General features: G+C 39.4%; 1 long non-coding RNA gene across 8 annotated transcripts in view; it reads right to left on the reverse strand.

Annotated features, from left to right (window-relative positions):
* Positions 1-21,205, reverse strand: part of LOC148108645 (uncharacterized) — a 95,665-nt gene that overhangs the window by 50,979 nt on the left and 23,481 nt on the right. For 6 of the 8 annotated variants that reach the window (XR_015727123.1, XR_015727128.1, XR_015727126.1 and 3 more), the window contains 3 exons: positions 15,950-16,809; positions 15,212-15,408; positions 14,489-14,674 (listed from right to left, as the gene is read on the reverse strand). This is a non-coding gene — a long non-coding RNA (uncharacterized LOC148108645). The remainder of the gene's footprint in view (positions 1-14,488; positions 14,675-15,211; positions 15,409-15,949; positions 16,810-21,205) is intronic. The other 2 variants (XR_015727125.1, XR_015727127.1) reach the window with 2 other exon arrangements.

Here is a 21,205-nt window from a genome sequence, read left to right on the forward strand (position 1 = left end):
AAAGGGATGCCTTCAGAAACCCCTTCACTTGCACCAGTGCATCTCCCTGTCCTAGTCCTCAAGAGAGCTCTTACGAATCTTTACTACTCTGCTCCTGTCCACCCTGAGCTGACTACCTTGCCTCCTACTTCCTAAAGAATAAAAGAGCCCAAGAGGTGCAAATATCTTCATTTCACCAGCTGACAATCATCCTTAGCTTCTTTCCTCTTCTCTTGGAGGAGAGAGGTATATACATTATTCTTTTGAAGGTCTCGCCTCCAGGTGGATTAACTTCTTCTATCTCCCCAGGAGTCGCTTCATGAGATAATCAGCTTGGCTTCTGCTTCTCTCTTTCTTATAAACAACTTGCCCTACAAATGTACTCAATTCTTTTGCTTTTTCAAAAGCTTTCCTTTGATCCTACTACTGCATGTAGCTACCATCCTATTCCCCTCCTTTCCTTCAACACCCAATGTGTAGAAAATGTAGGCTGCCGGCTACTACTCTTAGCCTTCTCAAGTCATATTCATTATTCCATCCACTGTAATATGGTTTCAGTTCCCATTAATTCAGTCTTTCTGAGATGACCATAAACTTCCTTGTTTCCAACCAAAGGCTGGATGCTTCGTCTTCATACTGCTTGGCAGCTTAGTGAAATTCGGTACCAGTAAGACTCCCTTCTGCTCAAAATCCACTTCGTTTCCTTTCTTTTTTTTTTGCCTTGGCTCCCGCGGTGTCACTCTTCCCTACGGTTCTCTTGCTTCACCTGTCTCCTTTGATTGACTCTCCCACCCTATTCATCCTTTCAGTGTGAGCTAGTTTGCTAAGCTTCCCTCGGCGGCACTCTTCAATGCTTTCCCTCATTCTCCTAGACTAGAGGTTGAGGGGAAAGGTGTTCTATATAAAATACTACCTCTTCTATTCAGCCAGCATTCACCTGCCTCACAGGGTACTCAAAAGATGTTTCATTCATACAAATGAAACAATCACAACTCTTTTTACTAACTCAGAAATGTTTTTTGAGCTAGCCTCTTCATTCTCATCACCATGCGTAAAATCAGCTCCTTGTTATTTGGAGGGCTAGAAAATTATAGAATCTTCCTCACCCTTCCCTTCTTGTTTCTCCTTATAACCACTATGTATTTCTTTCCATGGCTGACAGAGTTAGCCATCTCCAAAAAATAATAACAGGGCATTTCAAATCATAAGCCTGTTTAAAAAGCAAAAGCGCAATCATATACCTTGGTTGGCCATTTGTTATAAGATTAAAAATTCAGATTCCTTTCCTTTGTATTCAAAGCTCATCACCATCTGGCCTCATCACATCTTTCTAATTCATTGTTTACCTCTCCTCCTTCATACATACATCCACCCAAGCTTCACCTTATTGATTTTCCACCGTAATTGTGGGCCAGCTTTGCAGGTGTTATGTTCTCTGTCTAGAATGATTTCCCCCATGTCTTCATTCTGCATCCTTGAATAATGAGCCTGAGTACCATCTTTTTATTCAAAACCTTTCCCAGTTACCCCATAGAGCTACTGAAACTGACGAAATCTTCTTTAATTTTCTGTGTGGCAGTTTATTTTCCTGTCACTCGAACTTCACACTGAAGTCCTAAGGGCAGAGAATTTATTTCACTTGTCTCTATCTCCAGAACCTGGCAGCGTGCCTGGGAAATAGGAAGTAGTCAGTACATACAAAGTTGATACTTTTGATACATACATGTTTTACATTAATCACTGAAAATTGATGATGGGCATTCAGATAGGGAAAGAACCTCACCACTATTTTCATTTTAACATGTCTATCGTGTTAGACACAAAGGCTACCTTTACAAATTAGCTAAACAGGTCATAAAGGAAGTAGATTTTTAAGCCACTTTATAAAGCTATATTTATGGGATAAATTTGGACAGTTAATGAGATAGCCTGATAACTAATACATTCCTGTCAATCATAATATAAAATCTTATGTGGTCATGCATGTTTATATTTTTCAGTCTATCTATCTGACATATATTAAGAATATAGTGTATCATTAAATGCACTTGAACTAAATAGCTTAATGGCTACTTCTATTAAAATAAATGGTTTTTCAATAATAAAATGGCTTCATATATATATATATGTCAATAAATATTTTAAATGACTCACACCTTTGTGTCTTAAATATAGTAGCTTAATGGCTACTTCTATTAAAATAAATGGTTTTTCAATAATAAAATGGCTTCATATATATATATATATGTCAATAAATATTTTAAATGACTCACACCTTTGTGTCTTAAATATATTGTATATTTATCCTCTTGGCAATGTATAAGAAAATAAACTGCTTTTCAGATATTGAGACCTGACCATTTTCTTTCCATCCTATTTGAAAATTTACAAATCAAATTTTGATTTGGTTTTTTTGTTTGTTTGTTTTTTGCAATAAGAATGATACAAGTAGAAGTTTTCCTAAATTTGTTTTAAATACTCTGTCATGGCAGTGATATCAAAAATTAAATCCAGCTCCAAAAATTTTCTTTGGATTATACTAAAAACACTAGAAGAATAAAAATAAAAGTGATTTTCGTAAAACAGAAACCACCCGTGTATTATCCACTTCGTTATGAATATGCATCTGCAATTACATACATCTCGTTAGTTAATGAAGAAGAAGAATGAGAGAGTTAGTAGTACAGGGCGTTATCACCACCTATATTTATGGTTTTCATGAAAGAAACCATTTGCAATTCACAGTAAAAAGCCTGAAGTATTCATTACTGCAGAAGACAAGTGTTGCTCTCAGTGAGTTTTCGCTGTAAACCTTTTCAGTCTTTGTTGTCATATCCAAGCATCTGCTACCCTACAGTAGGAGAAGTCTAAACACAGCCCCATGCAGCTGTCAAGTTCTGTTTAAACTTTTGTCAAAACCCCAATTCTTTGCAAGCAGTCATTCATCTGGGATTTGTACTCCTCACTGGTTACCGAGGCATTCCTGACGGTTTCTATGTGCACTTGTGATCCCGTAGCATAATCATAGGAGTTAAGTATTAATATTTTCCTAATTGAGTACCTGAAGGGAAACCATCACATTGATTTTACCTCAGACACCTCTGAATAATTTGCACACATCTGACAACTAAATTTTACCTGTTTGAAAGTATACATCCCAGAAAGAAATTAGACCTAGCATTTTTCAATTAAAATACTTTCATAGGCTATCAACAGCAAAGTGAAATAAAAGTGAACATACCATGAAGATTAAAATGAGAGGCTCTCAAATGGGGGTGACCAAGGTTTCCAGGAAGGTAACCCTTCTTATATTACTTCCTTTAACACTTCCTTCTCCAATCATAGAGAACAAGTCTAAGGGTCATTTAGTCCATTTCCAAACAGTAGAACTCAGTAGAGCAAGAAGTAAAAAGAAATCACCCATTTTCCTTATCCTCATATCCTGGATATAAAACAAATTGAAGTCTGAAACCATATGTATTAGGATATCCAAGATACAGTGAAAATATGAAAACAAATATAAGCGACCCATTTTAATGTATGTAATTTTTTCTAAGAACTTTTCTCGTCATGGTTCTAAAAAGGAATGCGATACTCCGAGTCCTCCTTTATTGGTAATACAAAAGCCAAAGATAAAAGCTCAGGTTTTATGGTATCACACCCATTACACACGCAGGTTATTGTGCTAATAATACTTTTAGGATGATATTTTAATATTATGATGAAAATGTGGAGATAAAATAAGAAGTGTATTTTAGGAAATGCAGTCATTAAAGTTTGGATTAAACCTAGTCATTAAAGTGTGTGCCTTTGCATTCTTAATCAGGTATTTACATCTTTCAGTTGGCTTGAGATTTAACATAGTTTAATAAGACAGAGCCATAATAATAAACGATTAACAAGACCCACATTTTTTGCTCAGATTAAGACAATTTCCGTAAGCCCATGCAAAAAGCCTGTAAGCTCTGCAACTGCGTAGTTGCGGTTTTAAAGAACGCCGAGAGCGGACAGCCAGTAAGGTGGGTTCAGAAGGCTCGATGTGCATGGAAAAAAGCACGGAGCTGGCTTTTAGTAAGATGTAGAGAACAAGGAGTAGAACAGAAAGAAGGAATTAGGTGGGGTGAGTGAAGAGAAGACGAAGCTAGAGAAGGTAGGCGAAGATCCACTTTGCATTGGATGTATGTGACGGGAGCCACCACTTAAAGTTCCTGGGCAAGGGAGTGGCATATGCAGTACAGAAGTCAGCAGGCAGGACTCCGAGGGCTGCCGTGGGTTTTACAGAAGGGACAAGAAGATGAAAGAGGAAGCAAAACATCTTAGCAGTCCATGACAAGGACCATGGAGACCTCCACGGACATCATGCAGAGTCCAGCCTAGTATCCTATCTTTGCGCACCAGAGAATGTGGCTCGCTTATATGGCATTGATTATTTCAAATGACTGGGGATGTATTCACTCTCTGTTATTCATCTGAACCTGACATCACAGTCCCCGGGTCAGAATTCACAGCTCTTCGGGGCGTGTGTGGAGGGCGACACTGATTCACACTGACCCACAAAATAGCATTGTTGAATATTTGAACTAGTCGCCAACTAGGTTTCGCATAAACATTTGAATTTATAGATTTAAAATTAGAAGGTCTTTAAAAACTTAGAAGTTAAAATTAGAAGACCTGGCATGGCTAGATCTGTTCTCTTATATAACAATACATTATTTTCATTTTTGGACAGGACATGCTTTCTCCAGTTTGCCAGAGTCCCCACTCTTCTCTATCATTGCTCTGTTTGAGGCCCCTTCAATTTTACTGTGACTTTGCGTGGCTCATTTGAGTTCCCAATCTTGGATCTAGATCTTCCAAAATGGATTTATATTTTGAGATACTTTTCCCCAATGGGTTCCCTAGCCATGTAAATTACCAATAAACAAATCTATCTTCATTTATGGTTTATTGCTTACAAAGAACTTTCCTAATACAATCCACACATCACCCTATGAGGGAGGCAAGGTATATATAATTTCCACCATTTTACAGATGAAAGAAAGGAAACTGTAACAGATAAAGAGACACATGTAAGCTGACCCGTGGCAAGTGTATGGGTTGGCACCGGGTCTCAGGTCTTTTGTCCCCTGGTAATTGGTCTTCCCACTCCTGTGAGCTCCCAGGGCTATACTCTAATTCTTATATCTTGGGTTTTAGCCAACAAGTCTATGTTATTATGACATCCAACCTTATCTTTCACATTTGCTCAACATTTTTTCCCAATCCATCCTATCCTTGGATTCCAAACTCTGCCCAATCTCAGCCTCTATTCACTGCTGGCTAGCTTCAACGGATCCTCCAGTTCCCACCTGAAACATCACTTTCTGAGGAAACCTCCCAGCCATATCCCACGACCTGGCCACCTCTCTCCTAGTTAGTTACATCCATTGTGCCCTCTACTTACCCTGTTGTCACATGCTTAACACTAGATGATTATCTGTGTCCCTGTCTGAGCCATAAGTGCTACAGGATTGGGAATTAGTGTTTCTCATTTTCTGCAGTGTCTCCAGTCCCTAGAAGAACCGTGCGGGTACATGTGAAGGCGCGGTGTCAAGGTTTTGGTTTTGGTTTTTAAAATAGTGTTTTAATTGTGTCAGTCTATCTTAAATGAACAGCAACTGATATTTATTGAGCACTCACTATCAACTTCTTTGGATGTTCAGATGTCTCTATTCATATCAGAGCTGCAGGATTCTGGAGGGGGATAGAATGTATGTTTGTACAAAAATAAGATACTGGGATTTACTCTTGTCACTTTCTTGTTGTATATGGGGATATGCTACCATCATCCTTTAGCTGATATTGACTATAGTGGTGGCACTCCTTGCCAATGACCCTTAAATTCTGTGTGGCCTCACCCAGTATTTAGTTTGCAACTAAACGTGGTCAGGCAGCCTATCTGGCTCACTTGGGCAATTTTTTCCTGCTGTTCAATATTGTCTTTTCTCTTTTTTGGCCATATCTAGTTTGCCAGTTAGCAATGCATGGTTACAATCTTTAATCTTTAAAGTGTTTTTTTTATAAGTATCATTCTTTTTCCCTGGAATTCTAAAAAAAATGAAGAAGAAAGAAGAAGACAGAAGAAGACAGAAGAAGAAGAAGAAGAAGAAGAAGAAGAAGAAGAAGAAGAAGAAGAAGAAGAAGAAGAAGAAGAAGAAAAAGATGTTTTTAAACATCTTCTAGGGGTGCCTGGGTGGCTCAGTTGGTTAAGTGTCTGCCTTTAGCTCAGGTCATGATCCCAGGGTCCTGGGATGAAGTACCACATTGGGCTCCCTGCTTAGCAGTGAGTCTGCTTCTCCCTCTCCCTCTGCCCTTCCACACTTGCTTGTGCTCTCTCTCTCAAATAAATAAATATATTTTTTAAAAAAAGAACATCTTTTAATCTCCCTGCAGATTACTTACTTACTTTCATTTTCTAAAACAAAAACCCCCATTTTGTCAAGGCTCCCATAGCTAAAATTGAGTAGCATAGCTTAGTTCTTTTAAAAAATCAAAGCTATCTTAGGGATGCCTTGTCCCATAGATCCTTGAGGCAAGGCTAAAGTCCTATTTAATAGTTAGGAGCTCATTAACTACTGATGAATTTTATCATAGGGAAAGAGGGAAATAAAACATCATGAAAAATGCTGAGTTTGTGAAACAAGAAGGAAGCTGTTGGCAGTATGGCAAAGACAGTAGGGAGACATTGCGAACATGAATAAAATTTTGCTTTTAAGCACTCTAACTTTTAGTTATTGTCCAAACACAAGAAATGTGATGTGGAGAAGCAGAGAAACAATATGAAATATTCCATAAAGACAGTTCCATCAAGTAAGAGTCCCCAGAACACAGGTCATGAATGAATAGAGTTCAAGGAAAACCACACTGTACAAAAATGTATTTACTGTTACTAAATTTTTTTTAAAGTAGGCTCCATGCCCAGTGTGGGAGTTGAACTCACAACCCTGAGATCAAGAGTCACATGCTCCACTGACTGAGCCAGCCAGGTGCCCCACCATTACTAAATTTTAAACTCTTATTTCTTTTTCCAGCTCTATGCTGTATGCCACCTATTTTGTGAAGCGTTTTCTGATTCCATAGCTTGAGTTTGTCACTTTCTCTACATTGATAGGCCAATCGTTTCTTTGTTATGGCAAGTGCTGCAATGTTCTAAATCTATTTCTGTATCCTGTGCCTCCCTAACCAGGCTGGAAACTCTTCCAAGGTAGAACCAAGCTGCCACAATTGTTTCTCTCAGATCTAGCAATCTCAAGACCTGGCACTTAATGGGTACTCCATAAATGAATGATCAATGTATAAATGATTATATTAAATTTGAATAATGTATTAGATGCGGAGGCAGGGCACTGCTTAAGAACAAGAATGGAGCTCCATTTGAATTTCAGGGGACTAAGATCACCAGTGTAATGGTCAGCAAAGGGCTCCATTATAAGGGCAAACAAGAATCCTCTGTATTTTCTGCAGTCGTTTTTACCTTCACTGAATGGAGAGAAAGTTCTATATGGACAAACTATTAATGCTGGTAACATGATGATTTCTGCAAAAAGATCCTCTAAGATTAACCATAACCAACACTTACGCCATGTAGATGCAGCATTCCAAACAGTAGAGATCTGCTTGGAGGGCTGGGCCAGGAATCCGGCAAAAACAGGTTTGTCTTGAAATCTGAGACATGATGTTGCTAAATACAAATCAAAAATAGCAACTCTGACATTTTCTGTTTATTAAGCTTTTTTCTCTCATCTATTTCCTGCAGACACTTCTACAGATGGATATGGAGATAGGCACCTGCTATATCGATCCTGTTCTCCCTTGGGAAACATGCATTTGCTGTTTTTCACGGCCATTCTTTTTTAAAATTTGTTTTCAGGAATGCTGAAAAGGGGAAGCCACTCAGCTACCTTGCTCTGCCCAGAAGAGCTCTAGCTACTGGGGGAACTAACCAGTTTGCTTTGCCGGCTTTGTGTTATCATGCTTCTTTTCATTTCTCTAACCCACTTGGATGCAGCAGGCGGGAATATTATTAACCCAACAATGAGCCTGTCCCCTGGAGAGAGAGTGATATACCTGTAACACAGTGGTATCTCCATTATCAAATAAACTAATTTATAGTGGCCTACATTTCTTGGTTCTATAGGCTGTGAGATGATAGGCCTTCCAGTAACAGACATATCCCGTACAAAATTAATTCAGTTTGCGAGGGTATATTTTTAAGATATACTGTTGAACTTTGGTGAGATTAAAAAAACACATAACGGGGGATGCGACTTTTAATTTTAGTTTCAACCTGGGTAATTTCATGTTTGTTGAATATAAAAATAAATGAGTTTGTGTTTTGCATGTCTCTTTTAATTTTATTTTTCCAGTAATTCATTTTTATTATATTTTATGAAAATATCACCCCCCAACAGATGGTAAATTAAGAGGGGAGAAAAAAGGTCATTTTTGAGAATGAGAGCACTCAGGGTGGCAGTGTGGCACCGCAGGCAGGCTCAGGCTGGCCTGGAGCATGTGCAAAACGCGCCTAATGCTATCTCTACCGCAGGGTCCCTGGGGAAATCTAGAAAACAATAGTTGGGTGCCAGAGAGCTCTGTTTCCTCAACTGTAAAATGGACACATACCACTGCTGCAAAGTTGTTGTAAGGATTAGATAATTGGACAAGGTCTGCAACTCAGTGCCTATTTGGTGTCTAGCAAAAATCCAGAGTTAGCTGTTATTATTATTGAAAGTGTCTTGCATATAGTAGCTATTCAATAAATACTAGCTTTTATTTATTTCTCACTTGTGTAGAAGATTCTGAAAATGTTAATGTCTCCCATGGCCATAGTCCAAATTCTGAGTGACCCGAGGGCATGGCAGTCTGACCATGCCACATACAGATACCTACAGAATGATCTAGATCCTTTGAAAAGTGGTTTGTGGATCTAGCCCATCAGTGGGGGGCCCTTGTTTACCAGTGGACATTTCTCTTCTTATATTTTCATTGAGAACACTCTCCTCTGGGTCATCTCTGATTCACTGACAGAAGGCAACAGACAGTGAGAGAAGAAGGCACAGAAGGAGCGATTTCAGGTAATGAGAGAACATGTCAAAGAGAGGTCATTTGATCTCTTCTTTCACAAATTACTAAACATAATATGTCCCTGCATGCCCTCTACTAAAAAAATTGCTTGAGGAGGTAGTTACGATGCGTAAAAAAGAAGACGAAAAAGCTTCTACACTACGTTTGACTTTAGAGAACGCTCTGATTTGATTCCACCAACCCTGTGGCAGACCCTTTTATTCCCACTTCACTGACAAACTGAGGCTGAGAAATTCAACGGTCTTCCAAGCATACCCTGCTGGTGAAGACATACTTTACACCTGAACTCGGCCCTTCGAACTCTTAAATAGGTGCATGGAGAGGCTGGTGAAGTGGAGTGTTATATATATAAAGAATATCCTAGGAGAACACCTCAGCATAACAGTTTGGTGTGCGAACAACTTTAAATCATGAATACAGGCCTTTGTGGAAGAAATACAACGGGCAACCGAGAAAGACTATATGGATGGGGGGTACACAGAGAAGAATGGACGTATATCTGAAAATAAAGAAGAGTATTAGGAAAAATGCTCAAAGGACTTCAGCTTGTGGTCTAAAGCATAACTAGATTCAAAGCCCAGAGTCACAATTGAAAAAAAAAAAAAAAAAAAAAAAGGAAAAGCTGACAGACACTTTTGAGTGGCCCCAGGCTTAGAGAGGCAGCCTTTGAGGATGTCAGACAACCCCCACGGGAGCCCCAGCAGGCACCTTCAGTGGCAGAACTAACCTCACCCCTTGGCCCAGTTAACCATTCCCACTCTGGGGAGATCTCCAGAAGGCAAGGGAGAGATCACACTGTCAAATAAATTTCTCCAGCTGCTGCTGGCTGCCTGCAATCTCATCAGCTCAGTATTTGATCTTTGATAAGAGGTTAGTGACCTTTACAAGGGCAACACCTCAAATGTTCTCCATCATCTAGACCTTTGTGTGTATAAATTTCAGGTCCTTGCTCGAAGGAGGTTTTACCAGTAAAGGGAAGAAGGGAGGCAGGGCGCTGGGCATTCAAAGGGAATAAGGACAGAATGTACCTTCTCAATCAAAGCTGGCAGCGCTGAAGGCAGATACTGCCTTTTCACGATGTTGTCTAAGATTAGCCATCATTCTTGGACTAATGCAGCACATAGGAAAATTGTGCATATGGGGTATGTGTCTATCTGCACAGACATGCAATAAGTAAGAGGAATACTAAAGATCACTGCTAACGTTGATTGACCTCCTACCATACGCCAAGCACTGTGCTTTATGCTCATTAGTCCATGTAATCTTTACAGCAACCCAATGGGGGTGGGTCTGATTACTTTCCTCATTTTATAGCTGAAGAAGCAAGGTTAGAAACTGTTGACCCAACGAGTAAGCAGTACAGCAAGAATTCAAACCAGTCAATCCAATTCCAGGTTAACTGCTACGTTTACGCACTAAACTTAAGCTGCAACGTTTTCGTGGTATGACGCAGACACACACATGCATGAATCAATGCTGCAGACCCTGCAGCAGAGAAGTCAGCGCCCCCATCCGCTGAGTCTTTAATCTCCTGGTTTAACACAGACCAAGTACGCAAAAATTAGACAAACAAGGAAAAAATGCAGCAGTTTATCTTCAGAAAAGATGGGAAACAAGGAGGGCAAGAGTGAACATGGAAGGGGGGTTGAATCTTTAGGTAGAGAGAACGTGCCAAAGTAGAAATGGGAAATGAAGAACTTTCTACGTCTCTGAAAAACAGAAGGTAGAAAGGTAACCTTCTCAAGCATGAAGGAATTGCTTAAAGTTCAACAAAAATTTACAGATTTGATGGGGCTTTCTGCTAAATTCTGACAACGATCATCTAAAATCCCTCGATGCAAAAGTGTGCCTAGTATCAGTGAGTTACGGTAATTTACAATTCATGTATCTATTGCCAATTCATCTGTTTCACACCCCTGTGTATCAATATTCTGTGCTTCTCAGACTTGACTAGGAGTGTCTGGGGTATGCGGCAGTGTTGGGGGGGGAGGGGTGAAACAGTACCTGGCACATAGCAGGAGCTCAATAAATGTTCTTTGAAAGAATCACCAAAGGACAAACATGGCTCACTCATCCCAAATATCAGATGTACTCAACAGTACGCAAATTACAACTTTTCTTTAATAAAACAATCATGATATATAATGAAACAATGTAAAATGTGAGTGAATTCCTTCAAATTAAAAATGGACTTGCTTTGATGTCTGTTTAGGGTAATACCCACACCCCCAGACTCTTAGGGAGTCCTTGTGGTTTCCCCTCCACCATTTTTATCACTTGGCCAAAAACCGCGTACAAGAAGTATATGCATGGAAATATGCGTGTGCACGTATTTAACCCGGACCACGGACCACTGCCGTTCACATTTAAAAATGATTCCACTTAAAAGAACTGCTATCTTTATGTGTGTTAGAGGGAAATGGTACATCATTCCTTTTAGCTTATTAAGATAGTACAGTAGGCCCCTGAGAACCATAGTTGCTGAAGGGTAACCACCTCCTTCCCTCATCCCTCACCAGGACCATTACACTATGATTCACATCTCATGCAATTATTTGAATGATAAACAAAAGAAGGGCATTTTATTCTCCAGCGTTTTTCCATTTTACAAATTAGAAAAGAAACACACACACACACACATTATCCCCTACCCTTTTTCCCTTTGCCCCCTACCATGACTATCCTGGGAAAGAGTTTGGAAACCAGAACGCACCAAGTAAACAAACGTGAGACCTCATGCTATTGGACATCCAGAAGGCCATTTAGTGCCCCAAAGTGCAGTGGAGGTTAGTTGTTTTGAGTGCCTGGAAGGCTATGGCCATATCCATGGCACCGTCACTTTCGTCAAGGAAAGTACATGGTAACTTTGAAATATGTTGAACTTACTGGTCCTGAACACTTCTTTACAAAATAAATTAGTATCTGAGATTCCTCATGGACCCCAAGAGACATTTATAAATAGGACACTTTGTCAAGGTGAAGCCAAATTGGCTAAAGAATTTGTCTAACTGCTAAACTCAAAGGGACCTCATACTCTTGAAAAGATTCCAGGTACGGTCATGGTGCAGGCATCCATGGCCTTTCATCATTCTTTTTCTGTTTTTTTTTTTTTTTTCTAAAATTTCAATGATAAAGTTATTTAATTTTTCCTCTGTACCTTTTATTAACTTCTGATAAGAAATATCCACAGGACAGTCATAGAACATAAAACAAACCAGGGTTCTCCTCCATGGTAAGATGGTGCACATACAGGCTCTAACTCTGTAAGATTTAGTTCAATATAAGGCACGTGGGCACCAGCTGGGGAGCATGCTGATTTATTCATAAAATGAGCTATGACAGTATCACAATAATCTAACACATCTCAGAACTTGAGTCTTCCCGCCTTACATGTACATGGCGTCCATCCCTCCTAGACCACTCTTGTATAGTGCTCTACAGCTTCCTTAAGCATATATTCAGTACAAATGCAAATTGATAATATTCATCCCAATTTCACCACGCGCAAGGAAATCCCCTCCAACGAGACAACTCCAGTCCGCTGCCGCTTAGACAGAAGGCGGATGCCTCTCCTCACTCTGTCAGCTCCCTAAGCTCTCATCTGTGAGCACATGAGAAAAAGGCTACCGATGTGGCAGAGCGACAGGTCAAAAGGTCAAGGATCAATCCAGTGATGTGCTTTAGGATATCTGCTTGGTCAAGCGTGCTTCATAAAATATTTGAGGAGGTGTGTACGTACCACTTAGGAAATAGTAATCAAATTAACAGAACAAAGTAAAATCAATTCTCAAGTTCTTGCTCCTCTAGAAGCAAACAATAACACGCAACACGAACCCTTTGACAACTTCACATAGACCTATGTTTTATGGGGATTTTCACCCTGCACATTTAATTTTTGCTAACCCAGGAGTCACTATTAAAGCTATTTGGAATTCTCCCACTGCATCGTATTTAGGCAGTGGTAGGAAGCAGCCCAATAACATACTGTATAGAGGGGCACACCCATTTGGGTGGACAAAATCCACCATAGTTAATCCTCGTAAGTGAAATTTCTGCATCCTATAATCAGGAATTGCTGGGCATTTGATTACATACCCCAGGCATTTGGTCCCCAATCTCCTTTTTGTCTCTCCCCTCAACGGGCAAACAAGAAAATTTAGACCAGAAGAACCTAAAGAAACAAAGAGCGTACTTTACTACGGAAATGCTTTTACCTGCCCGGCCTGCTGTGAAGGAAATGGGCTGGGCTTTCAAAATGTTAGTCAGTTTAACTCCCAGTTGGTGGCACTGGAAAAATGTAGCCATGCAGTCTTATTGCTCTGTTTCTGTTCTTTAACTGCCAACAGGAATACAATAGACAAGATGAAGGGGAACAAAAGAGAGATGGATTCAGAAAGAACCCAAGAATGACAACAAAGCAAGCAAAGAAAATGATAATGAGTCAAAGACATTGTGCTTGCCAAAGTTAGCATCCCAGACTATTTTCATATTGAAGATAATTATGCTTCCATTAATTGCCACTTTTCCCCTGAAAAATTCATGATATTTTACAAACTACAAATTATCTAGTGGAAATTCATCTTTGCAACGTTTTAGGAAAAGTCATACCATGTGCTTAACCCAAAGAGAGAATGTCTATAGTCATGTTGCTCAGACGTGGATAAGATACACGTTATGTATTGAAGGGGATTTTGGTATAAACAGAATGGGCGAGGATGTTGAAAACACTAATATTTTTGAACTAGATAGCGAGCACCCGGCCACTTTGATGGATTACAGGACAGGTACCAAGTAAAGAGGACTAGATATTTGTGTATCTACAGGCACCTGGAACTTTTCATATGTCCAGCTCCTCCATCATATCTCCATTGTCTTTTGTACTTTTTTCCTTCTGAGGCAGATGTTAGGGCATCACTACAGTAAACACAAGGCTGGCACTTACCACGAAATCTTTATTTCCCATTTTAGCTCTAGAATACTTCCAAGTATGCCATTGTCTTCAGTTTGTTCACATTTAAGAATTCACATATCAAAAGTTAAACCTCCCCAAAGGTTAGAAAATAGTATGCCTTTTCCCCCCAGAAGAATGATAATATTCGTAATTTATTTTTATTTAAGTATGTCATCTGATATACTGAGTTACAATTTTCCAAGCTGAGAAGGATAGAAAAACAGTAACAATAATGTAAGTCACACATAAATAAAATACCTTATTAAATAACTTAGCTTTCAGTGCCTCAAACTGGTCACAGTTTAGACAATGTATATAAGGCTTTATGTTACAGATTTCTATGTCAAATTGACGATCGCAAACTTTCTTGGGGCCGGGATAATGCTAAATAAAATCAAACGTAATCTCATTTTAGGAGACATGATAAACTCTTACCTTCTCGGATGGGACATCCAGAATGTCGCATTTTCCCTGCGATTTTATTAATAAAGCAGCAGCAGCCTTCTAGTAGTTCTTCCTACATAACCTTGTCTTTCTGGGTAGTCAGAGTCAGGCTATTAATTAGGTGATCCAAAGGCAGAATACAAACTACAAACAATTTTTCTTGTTGTTTCGGCCAGTCTGAAAGTTCAGGAAAAGGAAAAAAAAGAATGAAGAATTTTCTACTGGACAACAGAAAGAAACACTTCCTATTAAGGTAATTCTATACATTACCATGAACTTGCTAGCATTTTATATTTTAACTTTCTTATAGTCAGTTTTTGATCCCACAAAGTATTAAAATTTAAATTATATCTACCCCCAGATGTAGTCAAGTGGTAATTTGGCAATTTTCTCCTTTAAGACCCGAATTACCTTCCTTGATCATCTAACTCTCTCAAATTCATTATAAAAATGACCAATTTACCACCCCACTTCACATGAGGAAAAGACAATACTACAGAATGTGGGCCCCAGGATAGAGCAACCAAATGCTACCTGGGGATAAATGAGCATAATAAAGAGTATATGAGTAACCTAAATTTTCCAATTATTCTTTAGCTTATAAAATAATTGCTAGACTCGCCATTATGAGTTCCAAAAACATACACTTGGAAGCATGACATTAGCATATGTCATTTTCTAATGGCGGAAGCCAGCTCACAATAAATCTCTTACCTTGTAGAGAGATGGAACAGCACAGGGCTCATAATAGGATGAGTGATGCATGAAATGTTCTTCAGCTCACTTCCCCTGGGATTTATACTTCCAAACCTAGGAACACCGTCTGCCTGCATGGATGGAATGCTAAGCAATGCGGTAAAACAACCAATGTGTTATGTATAGCTTTTCAACTTTTCGAAATCTAGGAGAAACTGTGAAATAAGTAAACAAGTAAGCAAGTAAGTGTCTAAAAATTATAGCACAAATTAGCTGGAAAAATACACAGTTCAAATAAGGAAGATTAGCAATGAGCCCATATTTTTAAGTAAGACTGTGTAAATAATAGGCTTTTTCTTAGAAGCTGAAGGACTACTGCACGCCTGCTTACGGGTTTAAGAGCGAGTCTGTTTTATATTGTACAAGGAAATCACTGTATTTTAATTACAGGTAAAATGTTGATTAAATAGATTGTTTTCAAAAGTTTTCAATAGTCAGATTGTATTTCAAAAAATATTCCTTTATTCAAAGGAATAAAGAAAAAAAGTAAAGCTAAGAAAAATATATGAGAAAAATCTTATAGGCTCAATTTCTCATTCCATTTCCTCATTTTTTTTTTTTTTGAGGAAAAAAATTGTCACTAACTTTTTTAAAGGCATAGTTTCAGATCAGACTTGTTTCCAATCTAAATTTAGCCTCTGTTCCTTGTGTCATATTTCTTCAGGCATGAGAAGGAAAATCAATGCCCCTACTCACCTTTGGAAGAATTTCACTGCCAAGTCTCCATGGTTCTATGGGATCCAATAATCCGTGGCTCAGTATTGATTTTTCTATGACACCTGTAGAAACAGCCTCTCCTTCCTTTCTAACAAAATATAGCAACAAGAATCGTGTAGTTTCTGAGTGAATTAAACAGAGGCTATTAAGCGCAAATTCATCCTGCAAGAAAACGTGGGTTGTATTTTCTAAAAAATGTTGCATTTGCTTGATATTTCTGAGCCATTTAACAACTTTTTAAAGATAACGTGAACACATACTTTTAAAGATAATTTGAATGTGATTTCTCAGGTATGTTGTAGCTAACTCGTGGATTACAAATAGCGCTTATTTTTCTTCTAAGGAAATAGACAAATGGTAAAAGACAAATCGGTAAACTTCAATCCCCAATTTAAAAATATCTCCCAAATCAACACCCCTTTTGCTTATGAAAAACCACATCATGCCTTTAAGACCTAAAGTTTTGACAAAATAGAGGATGACCCTTTCAAGCAGCGGAGTATAGCAGATCAAACCCTAGGAGAAAGAGTATGTTAAACTTTGGGGTGTATTTTATGGCACCAAAAGAGTTGGAAGAAGAGCCAAAAGCCACCAACTTTCCTACTTTCCTTGAAACGCATAAACGCAAAAGCCAAACCAAAACAAAACAAAATCCAATCCAAGAAGTCATGTTTCCAGCATTCTTCACACACCTGATTTAAACCTCAAAGGTATGTGTTTCCCCCTGGGCAGGCTTCTCTGGGCATGTCTGAATATATTCCCCGCAGCCATCCCGCACGCTGAGTGGAGTCACTATAGTTGGCAACCCACTCCGTCACTCACTCCATCAGCCTGAGAATCTGCAAAATAAAAATGCAGTGTTAAAAAAAAATCCTTTTACATTTGCTCTTCCCAGTAAAATCCTACAGAAGAAAACACAAAGCAGGTTGTTTCTCACAATATATGTGACATCTTGGTTAAAAGTGACACGGCCATGTTGCACTCTGACAGGCTGAGTGTTAAGATCTGACAGACAGAAGCCCGCGAGAACAACCTTCCTGCCACCTATATTTAAGCTCATGTTAAAACCTTGATTTGATAGTCCCTTGATTAGCTTGAGCAGCAGTGAGTCTTACTGCCTTTCAAGTTCATTATAAATTATGCTATTCCTCACATTACTGTCAATTTAAGCTCCTGTTTTACTAAAATGCAGGCATTTAAACACTTATCAAACCTGTGCACATTTTTGAGTTAAGGAATTAGATCAATCCAAACTCCAGCTCAAGGGAGAAGTTCCATTGTTTATCAGGCCATGTCTACACTGGCTGAGCAAAGCGCTCTGTTCAGAAGGAGAAGCGCCTTTGGCAGCTAGAGTCTACATAGCTGACCCATGGACGCTCAGGTGGAGCTTCTTCACCTAATTACACAAGTGCAATGAAATTACTAAGCATTTGATGAAAATGACCCGTGATGACAAAAAAAGCACGGCATGATTGTTGTTCTAATTTATTTACATGGTAGTCATCCAGCATATAACTCAAAGAACCTTTTAAAAAATAAGAATGCTTCTACTTCTTAGGCATTATGAAGATGGGCATTGAAATAGTTGATGACTCAGTGTTTAGTTTGACCCAAGCTGTATTCTTCCCAAACAAGACAGCGGTGGCATGATTTTAAAATGCAATACATTTTCCTAAGGGGTCTAGGTTAAGTTTTCACCTTTGATTTTGTATTTGTGGGGAAACATTTTTAGACTTCAAGTAATTAAAAAGTTGATTTAGATCTTCCAGAAAAATGGGTCAAAATGGTAATTGATATTTTGCAGGAAATATTTTATACTCTTCCAACCTGCACCACTGAGATTTAGTAACAACTGTGGGTGCATTCTATTCTCGGGACACTTCAGTGCCCTCCTATCATCTTGAATGTTGAGATCTTTTCACCAATTTTTAGAATAAAAAGAGATTTAGCAGAAATGTTCTATTAACAGCTATGAAATTATAGGTTTCCCTCTCCATCCACCCAAACACACTCCACCCTGTGCAATAATAGATCCAATGCTAATCACCTTTGGAATTTTGCCAGGCTCCCCCACGGGTGAACTAGCAGAGCTGGACCCAATTGCCTTGAAGGAATGAAGCCTCTCTCACTCACGTTGAAGCCTTCAAAGGCTGTCACAGACCACCCACTGCAACTCTTTGAAGAAAGCGGGGGTGGGGGGTGGGGTGGGGGGGTGGGTAGGGGCAGGGGGAGATTTAAATGTGCACGAGTCTATCCAAATTGTGATCTATGAGCTCTACTTTACTCTTACCAATATCACCTCAAAGTAAATTTGCTACGGCAAAGTCCAAACCCCAGTTTCCCTAATCCTGGGTCTTTGTAGGCAGGATGATCTCCCATTTTTTGCTACCCCCATTTTCTGATTTTCAAGATCCTGGTCAGTCTGTTTGTTTCTGGTTGATCATCTTTTAATCTATATGCCAAAGCCTTTTTTACTGGGAGCAAAATTCCACTTTCAGACTGCGTCATGGCAACAGGTTAGTTGATCAACTTAAAAATGACCATTCAAATTTTAAAATTAAAATAAATCTAGGTGATCTAAGAATCGCTTTATTTAGCCAAGCCCGTCTAAAAGAAATTGAATCCAGGATCTCCTTTTCCTATACAGAAGCCCGAAGAATGTCTAAATATAAAACCACTGTCGATGTCTTGGTCACACAATGTTTGAGCACCTCATGAGGACGACATAAAGCAAACGTCCTTATGGTGCTTACTGTGTGCTAAGCATGCTTCTACGTGCCTTATATACGTGGTCTCACTGAATCCCCATGACAACCCTATAAGGCAAGTACAGATAAGAAAACAGTCCAAGAGGCAACGAGGAACTTGCCTTGGGTCACATAGGTAGGAAGTGGTGGCTAGGATTTGAATCCAGTTTGGCTCTGGAGTCCATGGTTTTACTTGGCCTCTCTCCTTGTCCTGCCATGCTAACCACACTGCTGTCATTATGGACAGAGATTGATATCCAAAGGTGATTCCTTTAAATTGGTGTTTTCTTTCCTATAGAAGGCGAATTAATTTGCCTGGAAATAAAAGCTTTACTCTGTGAACTGTTCTGGCCCCTTGGCTCATTTTTCTGCTCCTTCCTCGTAGGCATTTTCTTCCATATTGAGCCAGCATCTCCTCCTCTCAGAATAAGCTGGATGTCCTCAGAAGCAAAATTGCTTCTCGCTGGTCATCACTTCAGGGTACCATTTACTCCTTTAAAACTTAAATCCTGGAAGATGCTTACTGACTGTGGAGGATATCAAATAAGGAAGAAAATGCACGGATAAAAACTGAAAATTAAATAAGGCTGCTGAGTAGAGCACGAACCTAATTGTCGCCTCATGAAATTGGGCCTCCTGAGGTCAGGTCCTGGTGCTACCTTTTAGAAGCTGCCCATGTTGTTTTTTCTCTCTATGACTTAGTGTCCTCATCTATAAAATGGGAATAAAAATAGTATTATTGCTTAGGGTCATAAGGATTAAATAAACTAATCCATGTAAAATAATTCACCCCAGGGCACGGCTCATAGCAAGCCCTCAATAAATACATGTTGTTGCTATTATGACATTTAGTTTGTCGTTGCAACTAAGCCTAGCTTTCAGCTGCCACTAAGCACTAACAATCAAGTTTTTTTCATTTGGGTGTGAAAGTATTAATGCGGATTTTAGGAAAATCGGTTGTAGTCACAGGAAATCCTTTCAGCCCAGGGACAATTCGGCTTTAAAAAGTCACTGTGACAGATCTCCACAAATAATTTCATTCCCCTTTATTTTGCAAGAGCACAGGAAAATCACAGAATATGACAGAACTACTTAAAAAGTCATCAGAGCTTACAGTGTTGTCAGACATCTACCTCAAGAGCCAGGAGTAGATTTTTCTATATGGTAAGGTTTTAAGTAACTTAAAAGGACTGCTTGCTTGTTTTTTATACACAATCCAGATTTTTGCCCAGAGTTAACTTTCATGAAATTGACCTGGACAGTGGGGATGCGATTTTAACAATTGTGCAATTCAACAGTAGTAAAACTGTCCAGGCCTTCAGCTTGTCTGTTTCTTTCTTTGCTCTTTTCCCTTCTCTATATTCTAAAGGCTTAGGCTTATGCTTACATCCCAAATTCTTTGAGGCCACATGGGTGATTTAGAAATGGCTGCTTAGGAACCCGAGATAGAAATTTCCACTGCAAAGAGAGGGTAATGCAAGTGCTAGAGGAAAAGGACTCGTTGAGTGCATGCTTGCACTGAACTATTCGGTAAGTGTTATACAAAGAAAAAGGAACAGATTGAAACCTTTCTTCCTTTTGGTTCTAAAATGGACACCATCACCAGAGAGAGAGAGAGAGAGAGAGAGAGAGAGAGAGAGAGAATGAGAAGCCCAGAGACCCAGCAGGAGAACCATGGAGAAGCTATTCTGGGTAAAACTGACACTTTTGCTTGGATATTCCTAGGATGCACAGGACTGCCTTTTTGTGGTTCAGGTGCCATGGGACTTGGGAACCACTTTTTGGTCCCCAAGGGGCTAGTGGTGAGGACAGTGCCTCATTCCCCAGTGCCTCAGAGATGGCCTATTCCTTGGCGATCCAGAGGAGAAGGAAGTTTGGGTGTATAAGGTAGCACCCTAGTCAAGAAGTAAATTTTTGAATAAAGAGGTCACTGTGCAGCCTCATCTGGCATAAAGAAAGTAGACAGAAAACAGAATAGTGAAAGAAAGCATACACAATCTCCATTTTTAATCCTACATCTGTGCCCATGAAAGCTTCCTGCCATCAACATTCATAAGTCATCATAAACTACCCAGGCCAGCCAACTTTCATTCTGAAATGAGGTTTTAGCAATAATTAGCCTCCGGTTTTCTAGATAAGCATATTCACCTGCCTAAAGTATCATCAAGTGAGGGACAATTCTAGGATTAGAACTCATGGAGGTAGAAGGTGGTCAAAGTGTTAGAGAAGAAGTGAATTTCCTGATAGCAACTCAGTCTTTAGAAGGGAAATGGAGAGGCCAGGAAACACACAAGGACTTCTATTGGCAAGAGATGCCGCACCCTCCACTGGGAAAGATCTATACAGACAATAGGGGCACGAAGAGGAGATCCTCTCCTTTGCACTCTGCCACCAAGATGATGTGGAGAATAGGGGACAATGAGGAGCCAAACAGCACAATCTGGTTTCTTACTTGAGATGACGAGCCATCCAAAGCAAAGGAAATAGA

Source organism: Ursus americanus, chromosome 17, assembly GCF_024610735.1.
Source record: "Ursus americanus isolate L20-20 chromosome 17, mUrsAme1.1.p, whole genome shotgun sequence".
Classification (NCBI taxonomy): domain Eukaryota; kingdom Metazoa; phylum Chordata; class Mammalia; order Carnivora; family Ursidae; genus Ursus; species Ursus americanus.